The sequence below is a fragment of the Thalassophryne amazonica genome, chromosome 19 (assembly GCF_902500255.1).
Source record: "Thalassophryne amazonica chromosome 19, fThaAma1.1, whole genome shotgun sequence".
Classification (NCBI taxonomy): domain Eukaryota; kingdom Metazoa; phylum Chordata; class Actinopteri; order Batrachoidiformes; family Batrachoididae; genus Thalassophryne; species Thalassophryne amazonica.
This window is the reverse complement of record NC_047121.1, coordinates 47,814,420-47,831,183: the sequence shown is the minus strand read 5'-3', so window position 1 is coordinate 47,831,183 and position 16,764 is coordinate 47,814,420. Positions and strand designations below refer to the sequence as shown.

The following is a 16,764-nucleotide window of genomic DNA, read 5'->3' as shown; positions in this document are numbered from 1 at the left end:
GCAGATACCAGAAGTAACAGCAGTTAGTTTGAAAACTGAGGAATACCATTCAGCTCATCCTTTGCCTCTGGAAAATGGGAATGAGGCAAATAAGAGCCCAAACATAGATGTGATCCGTAACTGCTTTGTCGTTACCCTGAAGTTCACAGCAAATTGTCATTTGACAATGCAGAGCACGTCTTTCCTTGTGTGCGTGTGTCAGAGGGAGAAGAGGTGATGGAGAGCACAAAAATGTAATGAGCGAGAAATCAGCATGATCAGATTTGCTTCAAGAAAGCAGCTTTAGATGCCATGTGATGTCTGGTATTGGGGCTGATAATATCTGTCACCTGAAACAGATTGAGTGTAACACCAATTAATCTTAAAGCCTATATGATTAAATGTTCCACTCTGTAGTGCCGCTGAATGAGTCCCTCTAGTTTAAGGTGATTTTAAATGATTTTTTAAATAAAGCAGTGGTTAATAGTATTTCCACTATTCTCTTCTCTTTTAATGATTCTAGGAAATAAATAAGGCCAGACAACCAGAGGTAAATTTAGACATATAGGTCCTGATTTACTAAAATTCCAGATAACAAGTGCTAAATTGCATAGATAATCCAAACGTTTGCGAGTGGGGTAGACAGTTCTGCACCTTGACACTTGCACACATTTAACCACTGCACTGCCGTGCAATTCATCATGCCAACGCGATCCGCTGTGTTCCACAGGATGCTGCACTTTGTGCTGCTGGACACTGCATTATATAAAATAATTATTTTGTAACAGATTAATCATTTGCTCTCAGAATTTCACTGATGAAACCACAACGAATCGCTTCCGGAATCAGAGGAATTTTCTACAGGTGCTGCATTTTTTTGCCCCTCTCTTGTGCGCTTCATGACATGGAGAACGCATTATGGATAGTCTAGAAGGTAATTATTTGTAATATTTATATTGTAATGGCACACGCGCTCTGAATACATGAAGCGCTTTCAGGACGGTCACTTAATCATTTACAAAACTTAACACAAAACCACCAAAACATTTTAGAAAAAACACTTAATTTACTCATATTTGAAGTCAGTCTGGGTAAACTGATGTTACCTGGCTGATTTTGTCTTTCTGCTCCGGTTAAAAAAGAATCATTGCATTATTCAATGTGCTGCTTTCTCATATGTTTGATTCAGGTTGCGCCGGAGCCCCCACCTGCCCCCAGTGCATCCGGCGACTCACAAACTTACATGAACAGCAGTGAGAATCACCTCATCTCAGAGCACCCTCTCCACTGCAGCAAACTGGTTCACACACACACACACACACACACACACACACACAGCCGCTTCACAGAGGAGTTTTCCTGGATTGAAAACTCTGCGGCCCTTATTGCAATTAGTCGGTGGAGTCCAAATCTCTACCATCGGCCATACCATGCACCAATTAAACCGCCTAAACTGCACAGGCCTAGTGCAATGTTCACGTAAAGCTCACATAATGCATGCCAGAGATTTTGAACATTTCTATATTTTCTTTGTTCACAGTTTACTCTCAAGAATCAAATTTGTGCAAGTGTCAATCCACTAGGGGTGGGTGGTATACACGATATAACCGTATCACCAGTATAAATTTGGCCAACGGTAGAGATTTAGACTCCACCCCCCAATCGCGGTAATGCTTGTTGATGATGTCATCGTATCTTCCTCAGTGACTCTGAACGACTGGAAAAGGCTGCAGTCAGTGCTGTGGTCACAGGCTCCAGCTCCACCTCAGTAGATTGAAACTTCTCCTTGTAAGAGTGTAAAATTGTAAGCTATTTTAACCCTCTGGAGTCGCCTGACTGAATTCGGTCATGTAAAAGTCACATGACAGAATTAAGCAGTTCTCCCATTAAATTCACCAGACACAGTCTCTGTTTGAATGTGTTTTAAACGTGCACGCTTCGAGGTTTATACAAGTTTTTAAATGATGTTAATAGGCCTGCTATAACCTGAATAATAATTTCTGCAATATTTTGTGAATTTTATGGTCAAATTTGGTGCGCATATTTGCAAAAAGCCGCAGTACACAGTCTCACATTTCCTCATTCAACTACACTCAGAGTTCCGTCTCGGGGCAGGAGAGCAGAGAAAAAAATAATAATAAAAAAAACACGCCTTCCACTCTATTATTGGTGGAACCCCATAGCATAAGCCAATCAAGATCATCAACCCATGTGGTGGGGTCTCTGAGGTCTTTCTGGACAAACCACCTCCAAAAGCAGCCAAACTAACATTGCCTCCTGCTGGACAGAGGCAGGAATGGCGAAATGAGATTTTTCCAATGCACAAAAATACATGTCTAACAAGTCAGAGAATCAGGCGCTCAAAACTAATTATATGTTTTTGTTTGTTGTTGTTGTTTATTTATTCCTTTGTTTATTTTAATCACATTAGCTTTGCAAAGGGACTATATGACCCATTCAGAAACACTTCCATTATAACTTTTACACTTAACTTTATATTGTGATATGTATCATTACCATCAAGGGATTCAATTTATATCGTGATATGAATTTTAAGTCATATCGCCCAGCCCTACAAGGCACCTTAATTTAATAAGACTAACTGCGCAATTGATACTGGGTGGTAATGTGACATAGACAGCAGTATGTAAATTAAGATTTTGCATGTGTTAATGCCCTTAAGTACAAAATGGAATTCAGTCAGCCACTTGGTGGTATGCTTCCTTAAACACAATCTCTGCCACATAACTGAGCATGTTCAAATACTGGCAATTTAAGCCCCACCCCTGCCACATTTCTCCATGTAATGTGGCGTTGCACAGAAAGGGCACCCAACGTAAAACTTGTGCCAAATCAACATGCAGATCCAAGGGAGCAGCCGAAGGGACTTACTAATTATTGCTTCATCCACAGAATTTAAGCAAACTAGTTGATAATTATGCTGTGTCGGTGGAACACAGACAACTGTGCTGATGGAACATGCCACCACTGGGCAGCGGATGAACGGACAGTTTTTTGTGCATTGTCCCACTGATATAACACACACAGCAGCGTGCACAGACAGCTGTGCATTGTCCCACACAGGCCCCAAAATGTGCATGTTTATTTGTGTGACATCAGTAAAAGAATGATCATGATTTGCACTAAAAATGCACTGCAGTCCACCTGTTACGAATGAAGTTGACACGGGCACAAAGTAAACCGATAACTCTTTAAATATATGTATACAGTGGATTACATTTTTTATTCAGCAAACGGAACAGCAGCTTGTCAAGCACAATAAGATAACGCCACGGTCTCAAACATGCAAAATACAGATGCTATGAGCACCCACTTGATTTCTTTTTGGCCTCGATAAATTGTGCTGCATGTGCAGACCTCACCTATTTGCATGTTCCCACCCACAATTCTGCACATTTGGGTGGACAAACCCCAAACTGCATATTTACGAAGGCAAACTCACTAAATGGACAAGATGCACTACTTTATGCATTTGAAAGATGCATTCCTCAGTGTGTTGTTAGGAAACTGAGTGCTATGGTGTTTGTGCATGTGTGTTGTGCACACAAACCTTTAGTAAATCAGGCCCATAATGTGGAGCTATTGGGCCCAAAACACTACTGTGATAACAGACACACCTTAATATGATAATACTGAGTGAAATGAGACTCCGGCAAGGAACAAGCCTTTTCATTCCAAAGCTGAGCACTTCAACAATCACAAAAACCTGGTAACTGTAGCAAGTGAAAGGATTTGGACATTTAACGTATTCCTGCCCTTTATTCATGGCACAGACGACTTTATCCAAGACGACATTCCACTTCAACAGTTTAGGGGTTTGGCAGGCCACGCGTATGAAAGATGGAGGTTTCTTTTAAAATAGAAAGCAGGAGTATAGTGTGCACTGGTAGGAGTGACTCAGCCATGAAAATGTATGCATTTCAGGAGCTTATCATCAACTCACAGCTGCCTCTCTCGCACTTGCTTTTCTTGATGGGGAAAAAAAAATGCTTCCTTATGCTTCTGTCTTATTTCTACCTACTAATGTTTGAATTTAACAGTAGACTTTCATCTCTTTGATGCACAAACTTTTTTAGTAATTTAGTACGTATCGTGCAGTGCCAGCAACAAACAGTGGTATGAAAAGGTTTGGGCACCCTCTCACATTTACAAAATTATTATTTTGTTTAATTTTTAGCACATATCAAATAAATAACCCTAATAATAACAACAACAACCATGATAATTTAAAATGCTTCTTAATTTTAACATTTCTTAAATTATGCCCTTTGAAATCAAAGGGAAAACAAGAGTCTAAATTAAATAAAAATATCAAAGCCAATTGATATTTGAGAGAATTCTACTGGAAAACACTGCTAAAAGAATGAACTCCTTAAGCAACTAAATCATCACTTTCCTAGCCAATTTGTTGAACATAAGCAATAGGAGGAGTCATTAATATGTCTTGGACTTCATTTACGTGAATTATTAAAAACCAGAAACACTATGGTACTATATGGTAAACCTCTCTGGAGTAGGCAGCTGTCAAACTGAATGACTGTGAAACGGGAAAGAGAGAAGCCACCAACGCTCATGACAATTCTGAAGGAATTATAAGCTTCTGTGGCTGTGAATAATTTCATACTTACTTCATGTTCATTCATACCAAAGGGTGCACATACTTGTGCATTCCGTTGTTCTGCCCTTTTATTTATTTTATAACATGTTGTATAAATATTTACTGTGAGTTCAAAAAAATATTTTTAGCCATTTTATTTTTGTTGTTTTTTTATGGGGGGGGGGGGTGTGTGACCTTAAAAAGCATAAAAGCTCAAGAGTGCCTTGGCATGTGTATGGCACATGTATATCATGGCACTGTATATTTCAACTCATACAATGATAATAACAGCTGTGTACAGAGTATGAAACAAACACATTATTCCAAGAGCTACAATTACGCAAGTAATCTTTTATGGCTTTGTTTAGATGGCAGATGTGAGTCTGAAATTGTCCATTTACCATCACTCATACTTTATCTGAGTCTAATGCCTGCATTCGTATGTTGGCTGCAAGCAACAGACAGTAAACCGGATGTTCCGTCAGGGTTTGCATTAGCATTTTTGGCCACTGAGTCCTGGGACACACTCGGCATTGAAAATGTGAGTCCCAAGGCCCGGCACTGAGTCTCACCATCTCACACAAGTGCTGAATTCAGTACGTCGAGCTGCTAATTTCAGGAGCTACTCAAGTGTGCTGCAGTGTGGTAAGAAAGGTGGTGTTACAAATGATACTATGGCGCTAGAGCTACTAATTCTTTTTGTATGTCCAGAATCAGCTGGAAATTTAAAAAAGTGAAGCAGAATAAAAAAAGTTTTAGGTTTTGCAGCAGTGATAACAACAAACCAGATATTGTTTCATCTTTAACAAGGAGAAAAGACAGGCAGCAAGCAATGGATTATCTAAGTGCAGAGAGCCATTCCATTTTAATCAGGTGAGTATGCGTAATGTGTAATATGGAAAGAAATTCAACTATAACCTTACAAAAAGTTGCTTTTACACAACCACCAGAGCTAGAACTTCCTATCTTAATAGAACGCTATGCAAAACTCTGTAAGTCTGTTGTACCTTGACATAATCATCTATAGTCTGCCACTGCAGATGACAGCAGGCAGGTTTCCAGTACGCAAAGAATTTGAAGTAGCAAATTTAAATTACGCTTGACTGAAACAAGTGTATTTAGAAAAACTGCAACTTTTTTAGGCTCACTTGAGGTGGTTTTTCAGGCAATTTGAAAAAGCCTTATTTAGCAAAACTGCAATGGAAACACTTTCCCTGCTATTATAGGTCACATAATGAACAGCAAGAATCATACGACATTCTAAAATACATAACGTGGTATGTGGGGACAGAGACTGAGATCTTGTTAAACATTATAAGAGCTGTCATGACAATATTTAGCAGGACTTGCCCTTCCATCGTCATGACTATTAGAATTACAGTTTTCACAAGAGGACAAAACTCAGCAGTTGCATTTCATCACTGAATGGAACCACTGTCATTTCTCTGTAATGTTTTGCAGACATTCTGGAGGTATCTCTTAAAGGACATGTCTCACGTTTTTTAACCTCCCAGTAAGCAAGACAACATAAAAGCACTCATGATTGTAAGTGTCTCTGCACAAATGTGCTAATAATAAGTCATCTCTGATGTACAGGGTGGGCCAATAAAATGTTACCACTTTTTGATCGTACACAAGTTTTTGAAATGAGAACTTATTTGAAAATGTTATTTACAGACTTGTAACAGAAGCATCAAATTAACATTTGATACCAAATATTTCACACTTGGTCTCTTATTTTCTGCACAGTTCAATTGATGACATGTTCAATCCATGCTCCTCTTCTTTGGATTACAGCTGCAACTCACACACTGAAGTTTGTGATGACATTGCCACACATCTCAAGAGGGATGAAAAAGAAATTCGGAGAATCCCTCGAGAAAGCTAAAATTAAAAAGTGAAACACTCAGTGCGAGTCTGAGGGAAACACAGAAGAAATAGTGGACTTCTGATGTTTGTCAATGTAGTCGAGGACGGAGCTGTGACTCGCTCAGTCTGACAGCCCCTCACACCAGTAGAGAGAGACAGCAGCCGGCTGCCGGGTCAAGTCACTCCCCATGTACAGCGGACCATGTGTTTTTTAAAAATGGACAAACACACTGCTTCGCTTTAAATGCACAGTAAGCCTATTCCAGATGATCAGCGTGGACCCTCTTTCTCTTAAAAGGCTTTATTTTACTCTGAGTGTCACGTTGGAAAGCAGTAGCTATCATTGCTAATTTGATTAGCTGTTATGCTCTACTCTCCTGTTTTTTTTTTTTGTCTGGGGGTGTTGCAGCACCACACACAGGCCTGGCATATGTACTACAACAGTAAACGAAGCTTTGAGGCACAGAATTTGCCTCAAATATTTTTTGTAATTGAATTATTTGAGTTACTCAACTAATCGTTTCAGTCCTACTAACAGTCTAAATCTAAATTTATTATGATTTTGGTGCGACATGTCCTTTAACTTTGGTGTAAATCTGTAATGAAAACCCAGCACCTGATATGTAACATAAAGTTGGTAGGAGTAGCAGTCTGATTAAATATGTTCAATTTATTATGAGGCTTGTTTGTTTGATAAAGAAACCACTATCTGTCTGTTAGTCACCTCTCATCTCTGCTTTAGTCTCAACAGGCACAGAGTATAAATGCAAAAGTGTGAGTTACACCTGGAAAGTATTAACCATCTGTCTGTTTGTGACTGGTAGCCAAACCATACTAAAATGTTAATGTTTACAAACACAACATAGCTCTCAAATGCTTTCTAAAAATACAACACAGCTTTGCTTTAAAGCAACTCATATGCAGTTCCTAAAAAACCTGACATAATGCAGATATAAATGTTAGCCCCCAGTCTGGGAGGTCTAAATGGCTCAAAACCAGAGTGACTATGTAGTTTGCTGACAGCCTAAAGAGATTTATTTTATGTGTCAGGGATCCTCCTAAGGAAGGCTAGGTAAAAGGCTTCAACATTAGGTCTTTAAGTAGACATGCTACTAAAAAACAATTACAATAATATAGGATCTCTGAATCCATTCCTCACTGTGGCAGGTTATAAGGAATAACAGAAATAGAAATATACATCTGCCCATCTCATGGGTAAACAATCAGCCTAGACTACAAATCAGTTCATTTGGATGTGGAAAGTTGATATATTCCACAAAATCAACAATAAAAAAAATGCTTGTATAACACTCACAGCAACATGGTGCAGGAAAGAGTATGACAAAAAATAATAATAATAAAAAAAAAAATCTTGTGAGTGTGTGTATGTACATTTATATCCCTAGCAGCTATTTTCATAAAAACAGCACAGCTCCATTTCTGATCATTAATAATGAAGTGAAGCTGCCTAAAAAGACAGACAGCCACAGTCTATGGTCAATGTCTGAGAAAATGTGTCCTCCAAAAATGCACACATCTTTAAAAATCAAACAAAAACACTAAACATTAAAACACACCCACATTCACAGAACAAATGAGCTTGTGTCTTTGCAGGCAAGGGCCCCAAGAGAACCCACAGAAATAAACTCTCCAAAAAGAATGAGGAAGGAAACTGCCTTAGAGAAAACGTACTTAACAAATACAGCCAGAAACACAGGAAATCGTCAACAGCACGCTACTAGCTTGCTTAAAAAGCCACTACATCACATTTACAATAACCGTGATAGTAAGCCCCTTCTGCCCCCCCCCCCCTCGGGTTGCTGTGCATTTGGAGGCACAATTAGACACAACAAGGGCTTCAATCTGTACAGATTCCCTTCAGATCTAAACTGAAGAAAAATTTGGGAAAATAAAGTCAGCCATGTGAGATGGAAGCTGACATCATCATCAATGTTTTGAGAGATAAATCTTTTGTTCAGTCCCATGTAAAGTAAAACTCACCTAAATCATCATTGTACGAGGTCTGTCCATAAAGTATAGGTCCTTTTTATTTTTTTCAAAAACTATATGGATTTCATTCATATGTTTTTACGTCAGACATGCTTGAACCCTCGTGCGCATGCGTGAGTTTTTCCACGCCTGTCGGTGACGTCATTCGCCTGTGAGCACTCCTTGTGGGAGGAGTCGTCCAGCCCCTCGTCGGAATTCCTTTGTCTGAGAAGTTGCTGAGAGACTGGCGCTTTGTTTGATCAAAATTTTTTCTAAACCTGTGAGACACATCGAAGTGGACACGGTTCGAAAAATTAAGTGAAAATTTTAACGTCTGATGAGAGATTTTGAGGTGATACTGTCGCTTTAAGGACTTCCCATGGAGCGAGACGTCGTGCAGCACTCCCAGGCGCCGTCGTCAGCCTGTTTCAAGCTGAAAACCTCCACATTTCAGGCTCTATTGATCCAGGACGTCATGAGAGAACAGAGACGTTTCAGAAGAAGTCGGTTTCAGCATTTTATCCGGATATTCCACTGTTAAAGGAGATTTTTTTTAATGAAAGACGTGTGGACGGGTCCGCGCGTCGGGACGCAGCCGGCGCGGTGCGGCGGCACAGGAATAACACCTCCGTGTTGATAACCATTTGTAAAATCCAGGCGGCTTTTGATGGCTTTCAGTGGAGTGAGTATATGAGAAATTGTTTAACAGCTGGACATGTTCCAACTTGTCCTTAAGGCTTCCAACAGAGGTGTTTTTCCTGTGGCGGAGCATCGCGGCGGCTGCGAGCCGACGCTGCAATCCGCCCGCACATCTTTCATTAAAAAAAATCTCCTTTAACAGTGGAATATCCGGATAAAATGCTGAAACCGACTTCTTCTGAAACTTCTCTGTTCTCTCACGACGTCCTGGATCAATAGAGCCTGAAATGTGGAGGTTTTCAGCTTGAAACAGGCTGACGACAACGCCTGGGAGTGCTGCACGATGTCTCGCTCCGTGGGAAGTCCTTAAAGCGACAGTATCACCTCAAAATCTCTCAGACGTTAAAATTTTCACTGAAAACCAGCTTAACTTTTCGAACCATGTCCACTTCGATGTGTCTCACAGGTTTAGAAAAAATTTTGATCAAACAAAGCGCCAATCTCTCAGCAACTTCTCAGACAAAGGAATTCCGACGAGGGGCTGGACGACTCCTCCCACAAGGAGTGCTCACAGGCGAATGACGTCACCGACAGGCGTGGAAAAACTCACGCATGCGCACGAGGGTTCAAGCATGTCTGACGTTAAAACATATGAATGAAATCCATATAGTTTTTGAAAAAAATTAAAAGGACCTATACTTTATGGACAGACCTCGTATAAACCAGATATTCGTAGTCACTGGACACAAAAAGTCCTAAAGCTTTTGTATTGTTTTCCATGTAATAAACACCGTATGTAACAGATTTTGTAGAACAGATTTTTCACTCACATTGGATAAAATGTCTTGTCCGATCGCAATGTATTTCCATTAAAAACCCCAAGCAGTCTGGACGCGCACAGTAACAGAGGTACAAATTAAAGTTCAGCGCTCTCACACTCGCCAATTTGAGAAAAGTGGGACCGGAGTCATTTCTGCGATTAAAAGCCAGACGTTTTTTTTTTTTTTTCACAAAGTGCTCAGACTCTGACCCGCAGCCTGGACATGCACCTCTTAAGTCAGACACAAAAGGCTGTGATTTGACAATTTTCTGCTTTCACTATTTCACATTTTAATAGTATTTGCAGTGCACACACTGATGAATGGATCACAAAAGTCCGCATATTTACAACATGAAGTCGGTAAAAGAGGAAATTGTACAGCTTACCTTTGATTTGAAGGTGATGATTGCAGAAAGAAAAGCTTATTGAGGGTCAAATTAATCCATAATAAAGCATAATCCAGAGACAGAAAACTTAACTGTCACACACGTCATTGCATGACACAGAGTTACAGGCCTGCAGAAGCATAAATCAGGCTTTAAATTAATTAAATAAATTATCATAAATTGTAAATTTATGTAAATTTGATAGCTTAGCTATTTTTCTATTTATTTTGATAGTATTTGTACCTGGATGTGTTACTGTATGTGGTCAAATGATTTGAAGAAATGTTGAAAACATAAAAGGCTCATTCAGTAGTTCCGCACAGTTGGAACCAAAATGGCGCCATGTTCTCAGTTGACACCACTCTCTCAATTAAGGCACCCTAGGGGTCGCCACAGCAGATCCAAGGTGGATCTGCATGTTGATTTGGCACATGTTTTACGCCACATGCCCTTCCTGACGCAACTCCAAATTACATGTAGAAATGTGGCAGGGGTGGAGTTTGAATCGGGAACCTTCTGCACTGAAACCAAGCACACTAACCACTTGTCCACTACCTCTGCTACTTACAATAACCACACACCCAGCTGCACTTTCTTCTGCACTGATACACATGTTCATGCTTATTGACTGAAATGTTTAAGTTATGACTGGGGAAGAAAAAAAAGTTTTGTTCATTTTTCTCTGTCTTACTGAATTTTTGGCTAATTTAAAGTGAAACTTTAAAATCAGTAGCACTGGAAATAAAAATACGAGTTCACCACATTATTATTTTTCCAATTAAGTCAAACATCAAGAAGGTGGAGTCAGAATTTTTCTTCTCCTTTTCTGATTAATCCTTTGAGCATTGCAACGCCAAAAGCAAAACGTGGAGGTGTGATGACGGCTAAAAATGGCAATCAGAAAAGCCATTACTCATAACCGGTTGCAAATGTGAGGTTTTCTGGGGCTGTCATTGTGACTGCATGTGGAGGAGGAAAAAGTGTCAAGCCGAACGTGGCTTTCTGTGGCTGCTGGCAGCAGCACTGATGGTGTGCTATAGAAACGTGTCGTAGCACGTTAGTGTGGTGATTAAACAAGGCAGAAACACAGAGCAGACAAGGAGAGAAGGACCAGAAGAAAAACAGAGCAAAGGGAATGAACCAAGACAAGCCACAGATAACAAAGACAGGAGAGAAAAAGAGGACTGAGGACGCTTGGCAGTGGGGAAGGTGCTGTGAGGTTAAATAATCTACCACGCTGGCCTGAATACGAATTACATTTGGATTTAAATGTGGAAAAAATGTAAAAGAATTGACAAATACAACAACTGATGAATTTAGAAGTTTCTGAAGAACTCTGGCAGAAAGCTTTAGTCAGAATACACCCCTGATGTACCTATTGTGATATTAAGAGTGAGTCCACATAATATATGCTTTAGCCAGAATGTCAAGAGCATCACTCCTTTCACAACTTCAATAGCTCAACAACTTGTTCTATTCAAAGGTAACAACAAAATTCCATCATTCAGCCTCTGGATCAAACAACTATTTGTCTTAATATTACATGTCTTAAATATCTGCACAGATTGGGCAAGGTATGCACCTTGTGGCATTGTCGCATTAAACTGAATATCTAAAAGGCAGTCACTTAACACCAGCACAACTTTAAAAACGCCTGCTGTCCACTTTAAAGTTAGCAGTCAGAGCTACAGCAACACTGTTGTGTGGGCCGCCAGAAGAGGAGGTACTGCTGGCCCACCACCAGAGGGCGCCCTGCCTGAAGTGCGGGCTTCAGGCACGAGAAGGCGCTGCCGCCACGGACACAGCCGGGAGTGACAGCTGTCACTCATTATTTCCTGACAGCTGTCACTCATTCTTCATCATCTCACTCCATAAAACCCAGACGTCATCTCCACCTCATCGCCGAGATATCGTACTTCTATGGAGGTAACTTTCTCTGCCTGTATTTATTGATTGTGTTGCAGCTGTCTTACCAGAGGACCGGCGTGGGTCGCGACTGTTTCGTCCTACGTCCCGTCAGATAAGTGGTTACACAGACGCTGCACGAGTGTGTATTAGAGGTGGAGGTGGCATTCCCACCGTTGTTGTTACGGGGTGTACACACACCCACACTTGACTGTTTTTGCTCTTCGCCAGCAGTACCAGATCCGACAGTCGGGGACGGTGATCACCTGGGAATTCGGGACTTGGCGGCTCCAGTATTCACCAGGTTCGGTGGCGGCGGAAATCGTGTGGTTCCGGCTCTTCTCAGGACAGACGTCTTCTATCCTCGAGCCTGCCCACACGTCACCTTTGTGGATTGACTGTTATCAAATTCTGAGATTGTCTGTATATTCGTTGTGCACCTTCACAACATTAAATTGTTACTTTTTGGCTCATCTATTGACCGTTCATTTGCGCCCCCTGTTGTGGGTCTGTGTCACTACACTTTCACAACAAACACATCAGGATTGGACATCAAAGCCAGACTTTTACTAGCATTCTCATTAAAAAAAGAATTTCAAATAAATAAAGTCTGACATTAACCTCCACGTATGAGTATTCTTTCACTGCACTCATTTTGCACTGCGCTCTGTCACGCCTACCAATGCTTGAAGCAAATATGGCTTAGGCATTGTAAAAAAAATAAAATAAATAAATAAATATATATATATATATATATATATATATATATATATATATATATATATATATATATATATATATATATATATATATATATATATATATATATATATATATATATATATATACACACACACACATATAGGAAGTGGAAGATAAATCCAACTTGTGTTAAAATTAATGGTACAAAATTGTTGACAGGGTATTGATAACTGTTTTTTCATGTAAATGAAATGGTCCTGTTATATTTCCAAAGAATGGAGACAATGTCTTGTTGGCTTTGTTTGCCTTCCTGATCACAATCTCTTTTTAAAAATCAGTTGTATTTAGTAGTAATTGTTTTTAAGTAAAACAAACAGACAACCAATTTATTATTGTAACTTAGGATTTTTTTTTAAGGATTTCTATTTTTGGTGTGTATAGGACAGTATATTTGGTGCAATATGGACAGCAATAATTACAATTCAAGTTCATGATTCTGTCTGAAAAGACAGCAGTACCATTTTGAGCTAAAGTAGTCAGACTATCCTATATGGAAAGTTAGCAACCAACTAACTTGAAGATTCCAGCTGTACATCTTATTTTCATGTAGCCTCCAATTACATTTAATTTATAAGGCACCGTTCATTCAGTCAAATGTAGTTCTGTCTTTCCCATAAAAAAGAGGAGAACTGAATCATACAACCTATCGGAATTTCAAAGAAAATTAAAAATACATATTAAAGTAACACTTTGTGCTTATACTACAAGTTTTACAAGATTATACTAAATTGGTAAACAGATGGCATATCATAGTACACAAAGCTTTACAGTGGTACATCACATTCACAAAGTAAAACTCACTCATACGAGGTCTGACAAAGTATCGTACCTTTTTATTTTTTTCAAAAACTATATGGATTTCATTCATATGTTTTTACGTCAGACAAGCTTGAACCCTCGTGCGCATGCGTGAGTTTTTCCACGCCTGTCGGTGACGTCATTCGCCTGTGAGCACGCCTTGTGGAAGGAGTGGTCCCGCCCCCTCGTCGGATTTTCATTGACTGGAAATGGCGGAATGATTTGGACTTTTTTTTTTCCATCAGAATTTTTTCAGAAGCTGTTAGAGACTGGCACATGGAAACCATTTGAAAAATTTATCTGGCTTTCGGTGAAAAGTTTACGGGCTTCACAGAGAATAAGGACTGTTACTACAGTTTTAAGGACGGCTTTAAGGACGCTCGGCACGCCGCGCTCCTAGCTGCAACGACGAGGCAGAAAACGCCAGATCATTTCTAAGCTGATGGCTCTGTGGATACGAGACCGTCGTGTACACTTTCTCTGGTTATCACTAGAACTGGACATCAGCCATTTTCCGGCAGATTTCACTTTTAACAAGAGATTTTGTCATGGAAAGCCGCGCGGAGGCTTCGTGTGTAACGACCGATTCGCTGTTTGAGCGAGACAAAGAACACCTCTGTTTCGACGTGTTATGGGACAAGTTAGGACATGCCCAGCTCTCCACAATTTCTCTGATACTTACTGGACTGGTAAGCATTGAAAGCCAAGATAGGCATGTCCTAACTTGTCCCATAACACGCCGAAACGGAGGTGTTCCTTTGTCTCGCTCAAACAGCGAATCGGTCGTTAGGCACGAAGCCTCCGCTCGGCTTTCCATGACAAAATCTCTTGTTAAAAGTGAAATCTGCCGGAAAATGGATGAAGTCCAGCTCTTGTGATAACCAGAGAAAGTGCACACGACGGTCTCGTATCCACAGAGCCATGAGCTTAGAAATGATCTGGCGTTTTCTGCCTCGTCATTGCAGCTAGGAGCGCGGCGTGCCGAGCGCCCTTAAAGCTGTAGTAACAGTCCTTATTCTCTGTGAAGCCCATAAAATTTTCACCGAAAAACAACCGAAGCTTCGAAATGGTTTCCAGCTGGTTGTCTGGCAGAGCTCCTGAAAAAAATTTCATGGAACAAAGCGGCAGCAGCTCAGCTGTTTGCTGAGAATGAAAATCCGACGAAGGTGCGGGACCACTCCTTCCACAAGGCGTGCTCATAGGCGAATGACGTCACCGACAGTTGTGGAAAAACTCACGCATGCGCACGAGGGTTCAAGCTTGTCTGACATAAAAACATATGAATGAAATCCATATAGTTTTTGAAAAAAATAAAAAGGTAAGATACTTTATTGACAGACCTCGTACATTTATAATGCAAGGTGTAGATGTGAAGTAGTGTGTGGTCAGTGTGTTACTCAGACAACTAACTCAACAACATATAAACAGAGGTAGCCAGAAACAACCCTTTGGTGAATTAACAACACGCTCTTCCACCCTAGTTACAGTCACACCAATAGCTGGGGATAATTTAGCACAAACTCACCATCACATCTTATTCAGTGTGTGTGTGTGTGTGTGTGTATATATATATATATATATATATATATATATATATATATATATATATATATATGAGTTACTGTTGGATGAATCATTAGTTCACAAAGTTAAAACAAAAGCCTCCCTTTTACATGTTCGTTATATTACCAAAATGCCCCAACCGAAATGTAACACTGATATGAGCCCATTAAGCACAATGTGCAGAGCTATTAAGAACTCAAACTAAAATTAGAACAAAGGATCATCACGTTTGATGGTGTGGAACTGCTTTATGGAGCTGTGTGCTGGTAGGGGGCATCCTGGCAACTCAATGAGCCATAGGAGTGCCAGTTTTGTGCACTCAGTGGGGTCTACCATAGAGTGAGGTGAAACTGGCAGGGAGGGCTGCCTCAGTGCTGAACTATAATGGCTTACTCTTAATGGCTGCCCCATGGGGCCAACGTTCATTACTCTCTGCGAGGGGGGACTTTAGATAGAATCCCGGAGTGAAACTTGCAAGTGCCAGAGTGTGTGTGCGTATGTGTGCATATGATCATGTGCACTCACACATGGAGGAAGCACACTGGAGCGAGTGAGCAAGCTGGAAAGCTACTGTAAGACAATTTTCCTCTCAAAGGCCAGTTTCACTACAGCAAGGCTTCACATTGGCACCATCTTGAGTGACATGAACAGCTAGTTGCATGTGTTTTCAGTTCTGCATCACAAATGGGGGCAGTGACGGAACAGTTGGGGAAGAATGTCTAAAGGTTATGATAGTAAAACAATTTTGAAAACAGAAAACAGGCCTCATGCCCAAAGTCAAGTCTGGCTGGATGTGCTGGTGCATGTGTTTCGGCAACCACATGACTCTAAAAGCTCTTCTCAGGCATCTCCCAATCTCAGAGACCAATGACCCAGAGAGACTTATGTCACTGCCAAGATATCATGACCTGACAGCGGATATAAACAGTCAGATCACACACGTTTTTGCGACTGTCCACTTGCTCTGTGAGATCGTCCTCCATCAGCTCCATTAACATTCGTGTATGTCATTTCCTTTCCACATTTGTATGTGGAAGGAAGCAGGAAATGCAAGGAATCAGCTTTTGTCCATGTCCACCTCCGAAAACATAATGTTGAGTGTTGGGACCGCTTCACATCATCCTGTCAAAAACTCTTTTCGGAATTTGATTACCCATAATTCTTTTTGCTGCACTGGCCAGGAGACACTGATGCACAGCAATGCTCCAGCATACGGCCATCTTTACTTGCTAAAAGCTACTTTTAAGATATGATTCATAACATTGCTAATGATGGCACATAAAAAAAAGTATATAAAACTCCAGCAGAACTGAAGTCAAACTTCCATGCTAGTGCTTCCTCTCCTCTCTGCTCACCTTTTAAACTAGCCCAATAGACAAGCTCAGTTGACACAAACGCAGACTCAGGCTCTTCTAAAATACCAAGCAAAGACTTTT

The 16,764-nt window shown here is 40.4% G+C and overlaps 1 protein-coding gene across 5 annotated transcripts in view; it reads right to left on the bottom strand.

Moving 5' to 3' along the window:
• The window catches only part of qkia (QKI, KH domain containing, RNA binding a), a 150,155-nt gene that overhangs the window by 103,016 nt on the left and 30,375 nt on the right, over positions 1 to 16,764 (bottom strand). The gene's annotated exons all lie outside the window — the stretch shown is intronic.